Raw genomic sequence first — 15787 nt, 5'->3', positions numbered from 1 at the left:
TGGTAAAACGAGCATTTGGCTTTGTTCAAAGTGAGACTGTTCGCGAGTTGTTAGAGCATGCCTATGAGGCGCACGTGAGGCTCTTCGAGGCTGCTGGAGAATATCAGGATGTCATTGCTCAGGTTGAAGACACCTAACTGTCCCGACAGAGTCTCCCTGATGGAGTTTTGGAAAACTTTGGCAGCCGTTGACATGCCAAAACTGAGCTGCTTGTATCGTCGCAGGCCACGTGAGTGGAGACGGTCGTGATGTACCGGCTCTCCGGGGCGATCTCCAGCTGGTGGTAACTGGCGTTAAGGTCTAATTTGAAAAACCTTTTCGCCCTGTTGAGATCAGCTACAATGTTGTCTATAGTGGGTGTCTGGTGGCGCTCCCTTTTGACAGCCAGATTACGGAGACGCATGTCCATGCAGAGCCTGATGGCTCCGGGTTGCTTGGGCTTTATTGCCACAACCAAAGGTGATACCCACGGGGTGTGACCCGTGATCTTCTCAATGACTCCCAGATTTTCTAACGCCTGTAGCTCCTTCTCCACTTGTGTTCTCGGATGGAAGAGAACCCTTCTGTGTTGGAGTGCCGTCAACTTAACGGAGGCATCAATGTGTAGCTTGAATTGCTCGTTCTTGAGCTTGCCCAGACCCTTGAACAGCTGCGGGAATTCTTGCAGTATGGAGTCGGGTTCATGATTCTGGTTGATAGAACACAAGTCCGAGTCCTTCTACAGTGTGGCAGCTCAGCAGCATGCCCTTCTTCCCTTCTGTTACGTGGGACTTTGTCTGGTGGTATGTTTCTCGCTGGCGACCTCTACCTCGATCACTCTCCGCAGAGGGAGGGGCTGTGTCTCCCCATAGGTGCAGATCCTTGCATTGGTGGGAGAGAGGGGAGGGCATGGCATGAGGTCGCAATACTGCTCCGAGTCCATTACGTTGACGGACGCTTCTGTGTTGATGAGGGCTTTGATAGTGTTCTCTACTTGGACAGTGCACATGGGGTGGCCGTCGGCAGTGGTTAGTGCGGCTGGTGAAACATACGAAAAATACATCATCTTCCTCTGCTTCGTACCCGGGTCCATGCTGGGTGACGTCTACCAAGCCAGGGGTGTCTTCAAGCTACGGATTCTTGATGTTCGCTGGCATTCCCCAAGATTTCCCAAAGGTGGCTCTCGATCTCCCACTTCGGCAGACCTTGGCGAAGTGAGTCTGCTTACCACATAGGGAGCAGGTTTTTCCCTTGGTGAAACAGGGGCCAGACAAGGGGTGCTTGACTCCGCAGTTCCTGCAAGGCCCACATGGGGGTGGTCTTTGGGCAGGACGAGTGGGGCCTGGGCATTTCTGGATGGCGTCCACCCTCTCCTTGATGGCGGCGGGCCTGGAGGGGCATAGCCCCATCGGATGTCTATTGAGGGCTGCTTCCTTCTCCTCTGGAGTTTGAGAGTTTGTGGAATGGTGCCAGTATGAGGATATTGTCCAGGGATATTCCGGGCTGCCTTAGAATTAGCTGTCGTAGTACTGCTGACCTGCACCCCAGAATGAGTTGGGCCTCGATTTCCACCCGCTGATTGTGGAAGGTACACATGCTTGCCAACTTCCTCCGGTGGGTGTGAAAGGCGTTGACCCATTCGGTGTCTGCCTATTTGGCTTAGCGCAGCTTGAAGCACTCGAAGTCTGGGTTGATTTGGGGGTTAAAGTGTCTGCTGAGTGCCCTAACTGCGGCGGTGAAATAGTCATCGTCTATTTGTGTCAGGGAGTGTCTCGAAGAGGTCATACAGCTCCCTGCTGTCATAGTGCATGAGCAGCGATCTCTTGCCGGCTCAGTCCGTCAGCCTGGTGCCCCTGAAGTAGTGCTTGAGGCGTTCGATCCATGACCGACACCAGGGGGTGGCCATGGCTGGGTCAGAGTTCACTGAAGGGTGGGAGAGGTGTCACCGTCGTGTGGCTATTGCGTTGCTGGGGCTGAGGGGAAGCCACAGCTGCTTGCAGTGGGGCGCTCATGACACCGTTGCCGCCTCTGGAGACACTTGAGGTAAAGGCTAGAAGGTGTTTTGGGCCTGGCACACTTTGTGTGCCTCAATACCGTCTAGCAGGAATCGCAATGTCAGTATGCACCCTTGTTGTGATTGAGGTGCCTGGGATATCTTTCTCTTTAGTTTTTATTCTACTCTAAAGGTGTACTTTATTCAGAGTGGTGCATTTGAACCCCTTTGTAGGTGGTGTATCGGAGTACATTCGATGTCTTGTCCCGCTATGGTATGCTGTTGGTCCCTGAGGTGTTGCACGTGGTGCAGGGCGCTGCAGGAGAAGACATGCAGACTGTGCGCACCCTCCAGTGGGCAGGCAGCCCGCTTGGTGAGGGCTGCGGCCAAACCAACTCTGCGTGGTGTTGCTGCCGGGAACAGATGCAGAGCTTGCTGGGCAAGCAACTTGCTGGCAGCAGGGGCACTCACCGGTGAGTTGTGGTGGAGGGTGGGCTGCCGACAAGGAGGGGCAGAGGTCTGGAGCGCCTCTGACATTCTCCTGGAAGAGCCGCTCCGGGAGCAGACCATGCGGCTGCAGGGGCTGTGGTGTGGCAGCCTACCGGCTTCACCCAAATAGCTGGGATGTGCACTCATTACCGCTGAGAGAGCTGAGGCGGGAGAGCGGCAGCGAGGCTCAGCCACTGGGGGCGTCGGAGATATCAGGCAGTCCTCCAGTCGCAGCGGACTTTGAGGTGAGGCAGCTGAGGAACCAGGCTGCAGTGGCTCGGGTCAGTACTGGCCTCGTCGCCAGAAAAGCGGGCTGGGTTGACCCACCCTGGCAAGGCCCTTGCGATTGTGCGGCCTATTAGTATGCAGTGGAACAAAACCTCACACATGGTTCGGGTGTGGGTGAAGACCTTGACCGATCTTCAGCCCGTTTATCTCCTCTGGGCAAGCCTACCCCAGGAGTGAAACGGTGGCAACTGTGTTTGGGAGAGGCCGGGTGGCTCTTTACAAGCCCACAGGAGTATACATCTTTCACCTCATGCTATTGACTTTTTAATGTATAATTCCACTTCCAATTGAGTGGTTTCATTTCAATATACATGGGACTGTTTCGATCTTATACGTGCGTTGCATTAAAAAATAATTTTGATTTTTTTCGATACATTGGTTTGCTTTAGAATAAAACAAATGGATTGTAGAGACACCTAAGGATCATTTCTCAAATGCCACTATATTGCTGCATTGCATCTCATAATAAAAATATCACATCCTCTACATTGAGCGAACCATTACTTGCCAACTGAGGCACAACCTTTGGTATCCCTGTCAACTGCATTCAGCTACCAGGCTGATGCTCAGATTGAGTATGCCCATAGCTCCCCTATTCCTGCTGCTGGAACACTGTTCAAAAACACATCCAGCGATTTTGACAAGGCCAATATCTGGCTTCAAACTGAAAATGAAAACTAAATCTATTGACTTTGGTAGTGACGTTTTTTGCGGGGATTGTGGTGTTTCTAAAAACAGTGGGTTTTAATTGTGACAAAATAATTATGCTTACTCATATTAAATTATAGGTTTGGAGAATGAGTTGGCTCTCCTAGGAGGGAAAGAAATACCTGCCACTTAACTATGCACAGGACAGTCTGATGTAGCTTCTAATAGCAATTATACAGCAACAGAATGCAACAACTGTGGCATTTAGGCACTTGCATGTACTGCCCTTGTATACACAGGAGGTATGTACATTGGGCACATGCACACACTCGCATAACCTGATGCTGTATGGGTGAGCGGAACACTCCAGAGGGAAGTGAATAAGACATGGAGGTGCACTTCTGAAACAGACAAGGCAGATTACAAGAACTGCTCTTGTGGCCCTATTTATTTCTCTCTCTGAGCTAAGCTATACCATGGCGCTAGTTAGCATGGTTAATACTTATTTTAACGGAGAATTATTTTGATCCAGTTAATTTACCTCCAGTTATTTCGGTTTTGTGACAGTACTCATAAATGTTCACCTTTTAGCTACTGTGGGCAACAGTCAAAATCCAAACTTTGATTTTTACTGTCACAAAACAGAACTATATGTCCCTAAGTAGAAATTCAGCTTTGGCGCAGATTACCGCAGACATTAAAAATAACATCCCCTAGACAAATCATGTGATGGAGCATGGAGTGGGGTGGACGTCAAGCAGGAATCTTGGCTAGATGTGGAGAGAACCACACTGCTGCTGGGGGTAGAGACTGAAAGGGCAGTGAGAAATTGGTGAACGAAGCAGAGCAGAAAAAGGGATGTTTTGTGAATGAATGACGTAGTAGAGGAATTCTGAGTTAGGACACCGCAAGGCATCTAAGCAACAGAACCAAAGAAAAGAAGTGCCAGTACTTAATCTGAACCGGTGTTTGCCGGTGCTCCGCACTGGCACTTATTGACACCTGCACTTTTTTTTTGTAAAACCTTTATATTAAAGATAAAGCACCGAGTCACCATTACATTATCACAGTGTGGTCCAAAGTTCATACAGTACAGTATATCGACGTTTGTTACTACAAATATTAAGGATTTAAGGTGTCACAAATCCAGTCCTTTTCATCGCCATATCTTCTGTGGGAGAAGTACAAATTTCCCCTCTAAAGGCATTCCATCCTCCCCATTTTTTATCCCACTTCTTAGGGCAGCCTCTTTGTTTATAGACCTCCTTCTCTGCGATCATACATCTATCCATTTCTGCCACCCAACCAATCGTCAGTGGCTGTCTGTTGGAACCCCAGAGCATTGCTGCACCTCGTTTCACCAATAAGTATCCTAGTGCCACCCATTGCTGCTCCACTGCTGTCAAGTCGGTAGGCTCCCATATATTTAGAATCCCCAGTGGCAGTGATAGTAGAATGTGTTTACCCAATGTGTCTTTCATTTTCTTGGTTGTTCTGTCCCAAAAAGGGCGTATATGGGGACAGTCCCACAGGATATGATAAAAGGTACCGACTTGGCCGCATCCCCTAAGGCACAACGCATCACCCCTGCTACCTATTTTGGCCAGGAGTACGCCTGAAAGGTAGGACCTATGGAGTACTTTAATTGTATGAGGCGGAAGCGGTGGTTTATAGCTGTTTCCCTGGGGGACATTAATGCTGTCTGCCAGTCCTCATTGTCCAATACCCCTAAGTCTGCCTGCCAGCGGTCTCGAAGAGTTTGAAAGGAGTCAGGTAAGTTATTGCAGACTTTACGGTAAGTGCAGGAGATGGCTTTAGGCAATAGTGGTTCGGTAAGAAAGCGGTCCTCTAAGGGGACAGTGTCTGGCAAGGAAGGGAGGTCAGGGATGCTGGCGAGAATGGCTTGTTGGATTTGTAAGTATCGGAAAATCTCTCCTTGTGTGAGCATGTTTGGTTTGTAATTCTTTAAATGTGAGAATTTTCCCTTTGTTGACCAAGTCTCCTATGTTAGTGATTCCGATAGTGTCCCACTTATCGAATTCCGTGTGGAAGCAAAGTGATCCCAGTCTCTGCGATGACCACAATGGTGTAGCTTTCGTGAATGTATCCGCCCAACCCAGACGTTTGTTGACCTTATGCCAAATGGCCACAGTGTGTGACATAGGCCCCAGGTATCTGCCTTTTCAAGCTTTACTGTAAAGGGCCCCCAGATATCCCTCTCGTCCAGTTTGGTATTGTTCTAGGTGGAAAGCCGGCTTCGTTGGGGATCCGTAGATCCAGTGGTCAACGGCTACTAGTTGTGAGGCCCAGTAGTAGAGGCGTAGATCCGGAAGGGCAATCCCTCCGTCATATCACATCTTGGTTAGCTTCTGGAGGGCAATACGGGGTGCTTTCCCATCCCATAGCAAGGTACGGAGTTCCCCTTCTATGTTGGTGAAATAGTTGTCGGCTATGGGAAATGGGCAGTTTTGAAGCATATATAAAAATTGGGGAAGTGCTAACATTTTAAATAGAGCCGCACTGCCCAGTAGGGACAGGGGCAGCGACCTCCAGTGCCTAACATCTTCCTGTAGCCGCTTTAAGGGGCCCAGAAGATTGTGTTTATAGAACAATTTGGGATCGGGTGTAATAAAGATGCCCAAATATTTTAAACCTGCAAAGGCCCATTCTATCGTGTATCCGCGAGGTAGACGAGGCGGGGGGGCCGTGCAGCACGTACAATACCGATTTGGACCAATTAATAGTGTATTCTGCATATTTGCCAAAGTTGGTGATGACGTTAAATAAACTGTTGGAGGCCCGGTGGGATGCCAGGTATATGAGGATGTCATCCGCATAGTGATATTTTGTCCTCTCTATCCTCGCTCAATTTTAGTCCCCTTATAGAAACGTCCCGTCTTATCCAGTAGGCTAACGGTTCGAGGGTCAATGCAAATAGTAAGGGAGACAGGGGACAACCTTGCCTGGTTCCTCTCCGCAAGGCAAATGTGCATGAAGTGTGATTGTTCACCCTGACCTGACCCAACAAAACTTTGTTTAGCAATGCCACCCATTGTCTGAATCGTGGGCCAAAGCCAAACCTCGCCAAAACCTCAAATTCTATTGAGTCAAACGCCATAGTGGCGTCTAAGGATAGTATATCCGCATCTTCCCGCAGATATGGATGCCTACCCAGGACATTGTGGATACGACTAATATTAAGGGTGATATTCTGACCTGGTATAAATCCTGATTGGTCTTCATGGACCAGAGATGGGAGTATCGCTATTAGCCGGGATGCCAGAAGTTTGGCTAACACCTTGGCCTCTGAACTAATCAAGGAAATAGGTCTATAGGAGCCACAGTTCACTGCTGATTTACCCAGTTTGCGAAAAACGACTATAGTTGCCAGTCGTTGGTCTAAGGGAAGGGTGCCTTTCTCCCGACTTTCGTCATACATGGTTTTTTTAGGTGGGGATTAGTTTTAAGGGCCATCCCTTTGAGGAATTCAATGGGGATCCCGTTAGGCCCCATTGCTTTTCCAGAGTTAATAGCAAAGATAGCTTTGCAGATTTCATCTGCAGTTATATCTGCATCTAGGGCGTCCCTGTCAGTGTCTGAGAGTGTTGGTAGAGTCATTTCCTCCAAAAGCTGACAAGAGTCTTCGGAGGAGGATGTAGTCCTGGAGGTATATACGGCCTCCAGGTGATCTGCAAATGTCTCCTCTACATCCTGGGAGTCTGTTACCCGCCTCCCATCTTCCAGTAGGATTTCAGGAACCTACCGCGCCTCCTGATCTCATCTTCCAGCCATGCCAGCATTTTGCCGGCCCGTTCCCCAAGTTCATAGACTCTATGACGTGTCTGGCTTGGGCTTTTTCTCGTGCTAGGGATTTGTATTCCAATTGTTTATTTCGGAGTTTGCGGGCTGTGCCTTCAGTGGGAGAGGTGTTGTGTTCCGTCTCAAGAAGGAGCAAGTCACTCTCAATGTGGGTCAGGTGTTCGCTATGGTTTCGGAGGTATCCAATTTTTAAAGCTAGGGCACGACCCTTAATTACTGCCTTATAGGCCTCCCATATAGTGTTTGCTGAGTCTACGGAGCCAATATTTTCAGTGAAGTAATGATCTGTGTGTTCAGCAAGGTCTTCTTTGATATCTGGAATTGTAAGGAGCCATGGATTGATGATTATGGGGCCTCGGGCAAAGCGTCGGTGAAAAGTGAGTTCAACACTGAGGGGAGAGTGGTCGGAGATGCCTCTTGGGAGCCCTTGGGGATGTTGGAAATGCCCTATATCTGTGAGGAACGTAAGGAAATAGTCGATGCGGGACATACTGTTGTGTGCATTGGAGTAGTGTGTGAAATGAGTTCTATCAGGATTCAGCGTTTGCCGTATATCTGTGAGTCCCAGTGCTTGGGCAAAGTCCGCCATGGAGGTGCTACATTGGGAAGATGGTCTTTGAGGGTGTCTGTCAAGGTTATCGTCCATAGTCATGTTAAATTCTCCACCTAGAATAAGAGTGCCCGGGGGGAGATCAATGAGCATCTTGCCTAGATCTTTTAGTGCTGTCTTGCCCAGCGCTGGTGGGAGATAGGCTGAAATTTATATTCAGTTGCCTGCCCTCCCAGGTCGCCTCTAGAACAGCAAATCTTCCCTGGGGGTTGGCCCAAATGCGAGTGGGTGTAAGGGCTAGATTTTTACGGATGAGGATACCTGTACCTCTAGAGCCAGACGTAAACCCGGCATAGGCCACAAGTCTGTATCCCCATCTGTGGAGAGCCTTACAACTGTTACCCACCAAGTGAGTTTCCTGCAATAATATCAGATCTGGCGAGTGTCGTTTAAGGTATTGCAGGACAACCCCCCTCTTTATTTTGCTGCCTAGTTCATTGACATTCCACGTCAATATTGACAGTTTTATGTCTTTAGAGTCCGCCATGTCTAGTAGTTAGAGGAAGCAAGTGTGGAGCCCTGTGCTAGTAATGGTGGCCCTGACATTGAATTAAATGGCAAAAAGTGGTATTTGACCACGGTGTTAGTGGGATCCCCTCTGTCCCATCACCCGTCTTTCAACAAACACTGCTGTGTAGCCTTATGGATTGGTGATGTCCAACTTACTTGTGTCCTCTGTGCAAAGTAAACATAACAATCGAAACCCTAACCTACCACCCACCCCCCTCCTGAGCCCCCTTCCAGTGGAATCTGAACTATCCACTCCCCAACAAGGCAGAGTGCCTTCGCCCACCCTCCCATTTGCGAGGTGCCTGTCTAACCACCTCCATCCCTCGCCATTCAACATAGTATTTTCATTGTTTATTTAAACGATATCCAGTGCAGTCCAATCCTCTGGTATGTTTCATGATAGCTTCAAGACAGTGAGGCGTGTGCTCGGTTCCGTCAGTCCCATCTCGAATATATAGTCTACACTTGCCCAGGGAGTCGTTGCATGGGAGTTGCAAGTCACTGAGCCGGTAATTGTAGATCTGACTACTAGATGTGGGTTAAAGCAGTAGGATCCTATAGCCTGAGTCAATGTGCTCCATCTGTGTCCTCCTCTGGATGTCTCTCTTGTTGCGGGAGGGGCCCGTTGGCTGTTGCTAGAGCCGCCATTGTTTCGTCTATCCGATTGTCTCCCCGCTCTGCGCCACCCCTCCGTCCGGTCCCAGGCCTCCTCTGGGGACAGGAAAAACCAAGTCTTGTCTTCAGACTCCACCCGTAGTTCGGCCGGGAATAGCATGGAGTATTTGATGTTTTTGTCACTGAGGGCTTTTTTGACTGCTGTAAAGCTTCGTCTTTGTGCTTGAACTTTGACAGTGAAGTCCGGGAAGAATGTGATGTTTGCGTTGTCTTCAGCAGAGGTCCGGCCCTTGCAGTCTCTAAGATGACATCTCTGTCTCGAAAATTAAAAACTCTTGCGATTATGGGTCGCGGGGGAGCTCCAGGTTTAGGGCATCCCCCGGGAACCCTGTGGGCCCGTTCTATGGAAAAATAACTTGAGAGATGTTTAGGTTGGAGTTTGTTGATGATTAGGTCCTCCACAAACAGGTCCAGCACTGGTCCCTCCATTCGCTCGGGCACTCCAAGAATACAGTGCCGATTTAGCGTCAAGGAGCTCTTCCATTCTTTTCTGCTGGCTCTGTAGCTGGGTGACCTGGTCCTGAAGGGTAGAGGTGTCTTACACGAGGGCTGCCGTAGTAGTCTCAACTTCTTTAACCATTTTCTTCAAATCCGCTCGAAGGAGGGTTACTTCGATGTTCACTGAGTCTATTCATGTTTCCAAGGATGTCCGTACCCCTGCTATGGCCACCATAACGTCTTCCAGGGTGAGTTTTAGCCGGGGGGCGAGGTTGTGAGGTTTTGGGATCACCACCAGATGCCATCTCTGTGTCCTCCCCCTGCTTTGTCCAGGCAAACTTCGCCAGTTGTTTTTGGGCTTGCGATTTAAGACCTTTGTCGTTAGCCATGAGCGGTGTATCAGAGACAAAGGGGGTGTAGCCGCCTGGGGGAACGCACCAGTAATTGCCGCCGCCTGCGCAGAGGAGAGGACTGCCCTCTGCCAGCCTGTCGGTGTTCCAGGTGACTCCTTTGGGCCAGGAGAAAATTGTGGCCTTTGTGCTGTTGGGCCAGAACTGTCAGTGTCCAGTACCCCTTCTACAGCAAGTCTGGGTGGGAACCCTTTCTTCGCCAGTCCCAGGGCCCCCAGAGGGCCAGTCAAGCCCGGACTTGTTTTATGATGGTAGGAGCAGCTGCCCACCAAGGGATTTCCAGAAGGCCACTGAATACCCAGGATTGGCCCACCGAGCAGTGCCCCTCGATGTCTGTGGGTCGGTGTCTCCCACAGTTGTTGCAGCTAAGTGGAATACACTGCGCTCTATTATGTGCGTGTTGTTAATAGGGTTTGCCGTCTAGGCTCCGCGTTTGCTGGGCTGCCCGGGCCCAGCGCTACTCAGGTTGCGATCAGGAACACCCAGGAAGTAGCAGGTCTAGAGTCGGTCACATTTGCAGGTGAGGACGCGGCTTTGACGGCCTCTCTAGGGGTCAGTGCAAAGGGAGCAGCTTCCTGGCGGTCTCTTCGAGGGTAGGCCGCATGTCCGGGGCCTTGAGTTGTCGTCCGCGACCCCGTTTGCTCTCCGCACTGTTGGATCGGCAGGGATATTGTCGTGCGTTCTTCCTCCCTCTGCGGCCCCCAACCAGCACCCTCTCACCTCGGGTCTCCGGAGGATGTGGCGGAGTGCAGTGCGTCTCAGCGGGCCCACAGGAAGACCCCAGAGCCAGGGACCTCAATTAGGCTGGCTCTTCGGTTCGAAAGCAGTTTCCGGCGGGCCTCAGCCGCGCCTACTCCCCGCTGCTATTCGCGTCTTCTCCCCGGTATAGTATCACCAGCGCTGATTCGTAGAGGTCCTAAGGGGGGTGTAGTGGTTACTTACAGTGCCTATTTCGATGTGCAGGGCAATGCGATCGTGTTCCGTGGATCACGATCGGGCCTGTCTGTATTGCTAGTCCCTGGCCACCATTTTGGGTCGTCCGGGAGGCTCCGAGTCGGACGTTCTCACCGGCTCAAAGTCAGGCATTTGTTCTTCACGAGTGGCGCCTCCGAGTTGGATTGGCTTAGGGAGAGTTACCTGGTGTTTTGGGGAAGTCTCCAGATAGACAGATGGAGAAATTAACAGATTTTCTGGCTAGGGCTGTGGAGCCGCCTTAGCAAGCAACCATTTTCTTCAGCCGCTACCCACGCCCCCTGACACCTGCACTTTTTGATGCCAGTCCACCACATAGGGGTGCTGTCTACCTATTTTTAAACATCAGAAGACGATTTGGCAATACGAAATACATATCAAATAATATCATTACCTCCAGATCACTCTTTCAGCTGTGAGTGGCCAAGAATATTGTCACATTTACAGGAGTGTGATGGTAAATAGATGGCATTGGTTCTGACATTTGAGAGCACTGGCAGGCAGAGTCGGTGGTGAAAGCTGCAGTGGTGTCCGGAGAAATATCTTAGGCCCTGGCACATATTTTTTCCATAAAGTGCTGAGAAAGGCTCCAATGGGAAAAAATAGTGCCCATGGCTGGAATAGAAACAATTACTGTAATGTTTCCAGTGCTGAACAACTTCATTTCCAATTATTGATTTGTCAGGCACAGCACCCAGTGCGACGAGGGTCTGGCACCAACCTCCGCAGATATTTTAGCTTCTTCACAGAAGTTATGGTAAAAATTAGTGCAGACGCCACCTCACATTCATCTAATTTCGTGTGGCTGGGAAATTTATATCTTGCTGTTTAGGTAGGACCCTAACAAAGCTGGGTTGTTTGCCCGGAGCTTCGATCTTTTCAGGTCCGGCATTGACACTGCTTAATATATTTATAAATCAAAAAAGCAGTCTTAGGGGCATATTCTCAAGGACGCATTGCCGATTTAGCGGCACTTTTCTGCCACGAAAGTGGCGATGGATTTATCGCCCTATTCACAAGCCCGCGCTAACAGCCAACATCGCCAGTTTGCCTGCGATAGCTGCCACTAAAAACATTGCCATGGCTGACAGCGACAACTAACGCTAATCATATGCAGAGTAGGCGTTTTGTGGTTGTGTGCGGTTGTGGTTGTGTGTGGTGTGTGTGTGTGAGACAGTAATACTAAAAGCATCTCAAAATGAAGGAACACAAACATCGAGTTTGTGGAAAGAGAAAGCACGTTGCAAGTCAAACGGACGCAGCAAAGCATTAACACAACAACAAAACAAACAAGATCACTTCGCGAAGACGGAGTGCTGATAACGGATACACACAGCCCATCATCTTAAGAGTTCGATTGCAGCCAATGTGCAATCAAACCTGCCCCCTCCTTGTGAGTTGCACCCCATATTTCATGAGTTGTAACTGCTGCACCCACCATAGCGCTTTGAGATCTAAAGCACTACATAGGGCTAATCGATTAACCAGTCGCCAACATGCTGTGCTTTTAAAGAGAATGTGCCAAAATATTCCAGCTTCCTCATCATGTCCTCATGAAAGCGCCAACAAAAGGTCTCCCTGAATGGTGCAACGGACATGAAGCAGCCGCTGCGATCAGAAATAAACACTGTGAACGTTGTCCAGTTTCACAGTAACATTTCCTTAATGTTCTTTAAGTCACAAAACAGTAATACTAAAAGCATCTCAAAATAAAGGAACACAAACATCGAGTTTGTGGAAAGAGAAAGCACATTGCAAGTCAAACGGGCGCAACAAAGCATTAACACAACATGTTCTTTGATGTTTGATGTTCTTTGAACGAGAACATCAAAGGGGCGCCGCAAAAGTGATCGCGGGCGCTTAATGAGCATGACTAGGTTTGCCAGCCTCTGCTCCTAAGCGTGTGCCCGCGCACATGCACTGTAGCTCTAGGCTGGCCATGGTAGCATTTTTGAGCCCTCACAAAATGTTTCGCCAGAGCAGCACATGCGCTGGGTCAGGTGAGACCTAAAAAGGAGCTTTTAGCCTACCCATTACATACCATTGGCTGACTCCTTGCTTCTCATGAGTCAGTGCATCCGTTCAACTTCCTTCTTTTTGTATTGGTCCCGTGGATGGAGCATGGACCAAGCACTGATTCTTTGAGAGATTGAGGAACTACAATTTTGTTTCTTATTGCTTCGTGTCTTGCCTGGATTTCTAAAGAAAAAGGTTAGAAAAAAAACACAAATTAATGATTTACATAAGCAGTTTCTCTCGCATTTCCTTGTGAAAATCATAAAAGCAGCAGGCTGTATGATTGTAGACAAACTACCTTTCCAGCCTGTCCAGGCAGTCTGCAGGAGATGTCCTCCCTGAATGATACTTCATAAATTCAGTTTCTATCAGGAGAAATGTTCAATATAAATGCCAAATCATTATGGGAGATTGTAAATTGTTTTAGCTCTATTAAGGATTAGAAGCCATTAGTTTTCTTTGTAATTACGGAATTCTCAGGTCGAGCTGTCACGCAGGGACAGATTTTCAGTTACACATTGTACATTTTTTTTTCTCTTTATTTTTTGGCCTTTTTATAGCGTGAACATGATCCAAAGGTATTGGGGCTCTGTATATGAGCAGCAGTTACATTACAGAAGGTCACATTCGGTTTCTTTCGGCACAGGGAGATTAAGTGATTTCCCCAGAATCGCAGGTATGTTGAACAGATGCCGAAACGCGAAATTAGTTTCCCAGGTTGGCCACTCTGACTCGAACGCCACATCCGCTCCCATTTATTTTCCCATGTGATAAATCTGCTACTTTAAGGTTCCCCGTGCATGGAATATTAAGAGCCGCCCAGCACGCGCCCCCGAAATGCTGTATGTATACACAATAGTTAGTGCAGATCAGGCGGCTAATTTAGTACCTCCTATTTAACAATCGCCATCTCTCATTTTCAGTCCTCTGAGGATGTGCAGAGGAAAGGGGAGGCAACAGCCCACAAGCTGCACAGTTCCTTGCTCCAGCATTACAAGCAAGCATTGACAAAGCCAGGAGATCTTACCTATATGTGATCTATTGGCTTTGTTAATGTTTTTAGCCATGTTTCTCAGCAGTGTGACTGCTGTGCAACATGGCTGAAAGTAAAGAAAATTAAAGCGCTAGGATGTGATCAGCGCTGACTGCCTCATAGTGCTTTTTTTCCTTTACTCTCGGCCATGTTGCACAGCTCCTGCCTGTGCAACATGGAGAAAAACTTTGCATAGCCAATAGATCTTGTATGGGTGAAAGGTATTGGCTTTGCCAATGCTTGTTCTTAAGAGTCCTCAAACCAAGACCCTCCTCATTGGTCTCTAAACTCATTTTGTCTTTTTCTTGCCTGTCCACACTCCATGATCCATATTCTTGGAGTCTTCTCTGACAATGATCGCTCCCTCACCCACCAAGGGAGTTGCCTTAATTCTTGCTGTTGTCTTGTCCCGCTGGGATTACCGCAAAAGCTGGTCCACAGGCCTTCCTAAGAAGTCTTCAGCTAAACTACAAGGAGTCCATGTTTATTCCCAGTTTGCACAGTCTGAAACCTAATAACCTCATAGCACATGCGCCCACGGTACTGCTCGGGCTCCCAGTGCTGTAGATCACGGTTTAAAGCTCCATGGACTCAACAAATAGTTCCATGGTCCTGCCTTCATGGGCACTATCCTCAAAAGAGATAGAGTAGATTCCACACATTTGTTGATACATCTGCATAGATTTGAAGGATTTGATGGAAGAATATTCCTTGTACATGACTCAGCCATCTGAATTGTTTTTACTTTCCCTTTCTCATTAGGACTCGAAGACAACTTCCTAAGATTAAAAAACAAATCTGAAAACCTATTTGTGGCCAGTCTAATCTATTCTGAACTAGAGACCTAGCATTCCGCCCTTATTGTTCAGATGCTTAAGACCGACTGATCTCTTGCTGGGCTAATTCTAAAGGGTTTCCCACTAACTTACCATTTCAAGGTGGCATCGCTACGTAACGAGGCCTTTATTGAATGGTACCTTATGTAGCCGAACTATGTACTACTTTTATTTGTTGATCTTGTACATTCAATGGGCTGGATCTCTGTACATAGGTTGCATCTTGATACTCCCTGATCTGTTTCTATCGGAGGTGGCATTTATATGGTGTGCTGCATTCTAGAAAAACACAGAGCTAAATACACTTAAAGGCATATTTATAAGGGCATAGTGACACTGGAGCAACAGTTTTTCTGACGTTCTGGTGACGCTGTTCCCTGCTCCATATTTACGAGGCGGCGCTAAGCCTTCACGCCGCCTTGTAAATATGGTCCTCCTTGACGCAGGTTTCTGTGGCAAAGACGTGCAATGGGTGTTTCTGTGGGCGTACCCATGCAACACAGATTGCTTTTTGACACTGCCCCAGATTTACAAGTATCTGTAAATCCGAGGCAGCGCCAAAAACTAATGCCCTCCAAAAGGAAGCATTAATGTGGAGCAACGAGGAGTAACACTTTTATTTCTCCTCGTTATTTGCTCTTTCTATGCTTGCTGCAATCTGTTCACATATAGAAGGAGCAAAACGTCCATTATTATTTTTGTTCACAATGGTGTCCCTTCCTGCACAAACACAACCATCCCTGCAATGCAGGCACCCTTGCACCATGGTGAAAGAGTGCCTGCATTGGCGCTGGGCAGCTTTTTTTAATGCCAAGGGGTGCGCCATTTTCTTGTTAATAGTCACATCTCCTCAGGTTTGAAATCACGCCGCTTAGCACAGCAAAATTGCTTGCAGTGCTGTGTTGCACCATTTTATTGTACATATACCCCTTAGTTTCATACTGGTATGCTCAACTAAAAGTTAGTAACTAACAGTAAGTAAACAATTATTTTATTAATTTGACAGGCCTCACGACTATTGAGTGTTTGCTTCAGACCTACCAAATAGCTATGAAGAGTGACCCTTTTAAT

General features: G+C 48.3%; 1 protein-coding gene across 7 annotated transcripts in view; it reads left to right on the top strand.

Annotated features, from left to right (window-relative positions):
• Window positions 1-15787, top strand: part of CDK18 (cyclin dependent kinase 18) — a 1155230-nt gene that overhangs the window by 529454 nt on the left and 609989 nt on the right. The gene's annotated exons all lie outside the window — the stretch shown is intronic.

The sequence above is a fragment of the Triturus cristatus genome, chromosome 1_1 (genome assembly GCF_964204655.1).
Source record: "Triturus cristatus chromosome 1_1, aTriCri1.1, whole genome shotgun sequence".
Taxonomy (NCBI): domain Eukaryota; kingdom Metazoa; phylum Chordata; class Amphibia; order Caudata; family Salamandridae; genus Triturus; species Triturus cristatus.
Note: the sequence above shows the minus strand (reverse complement) of the source record. Positions and strands in the feature narration are given on the sequence as shown.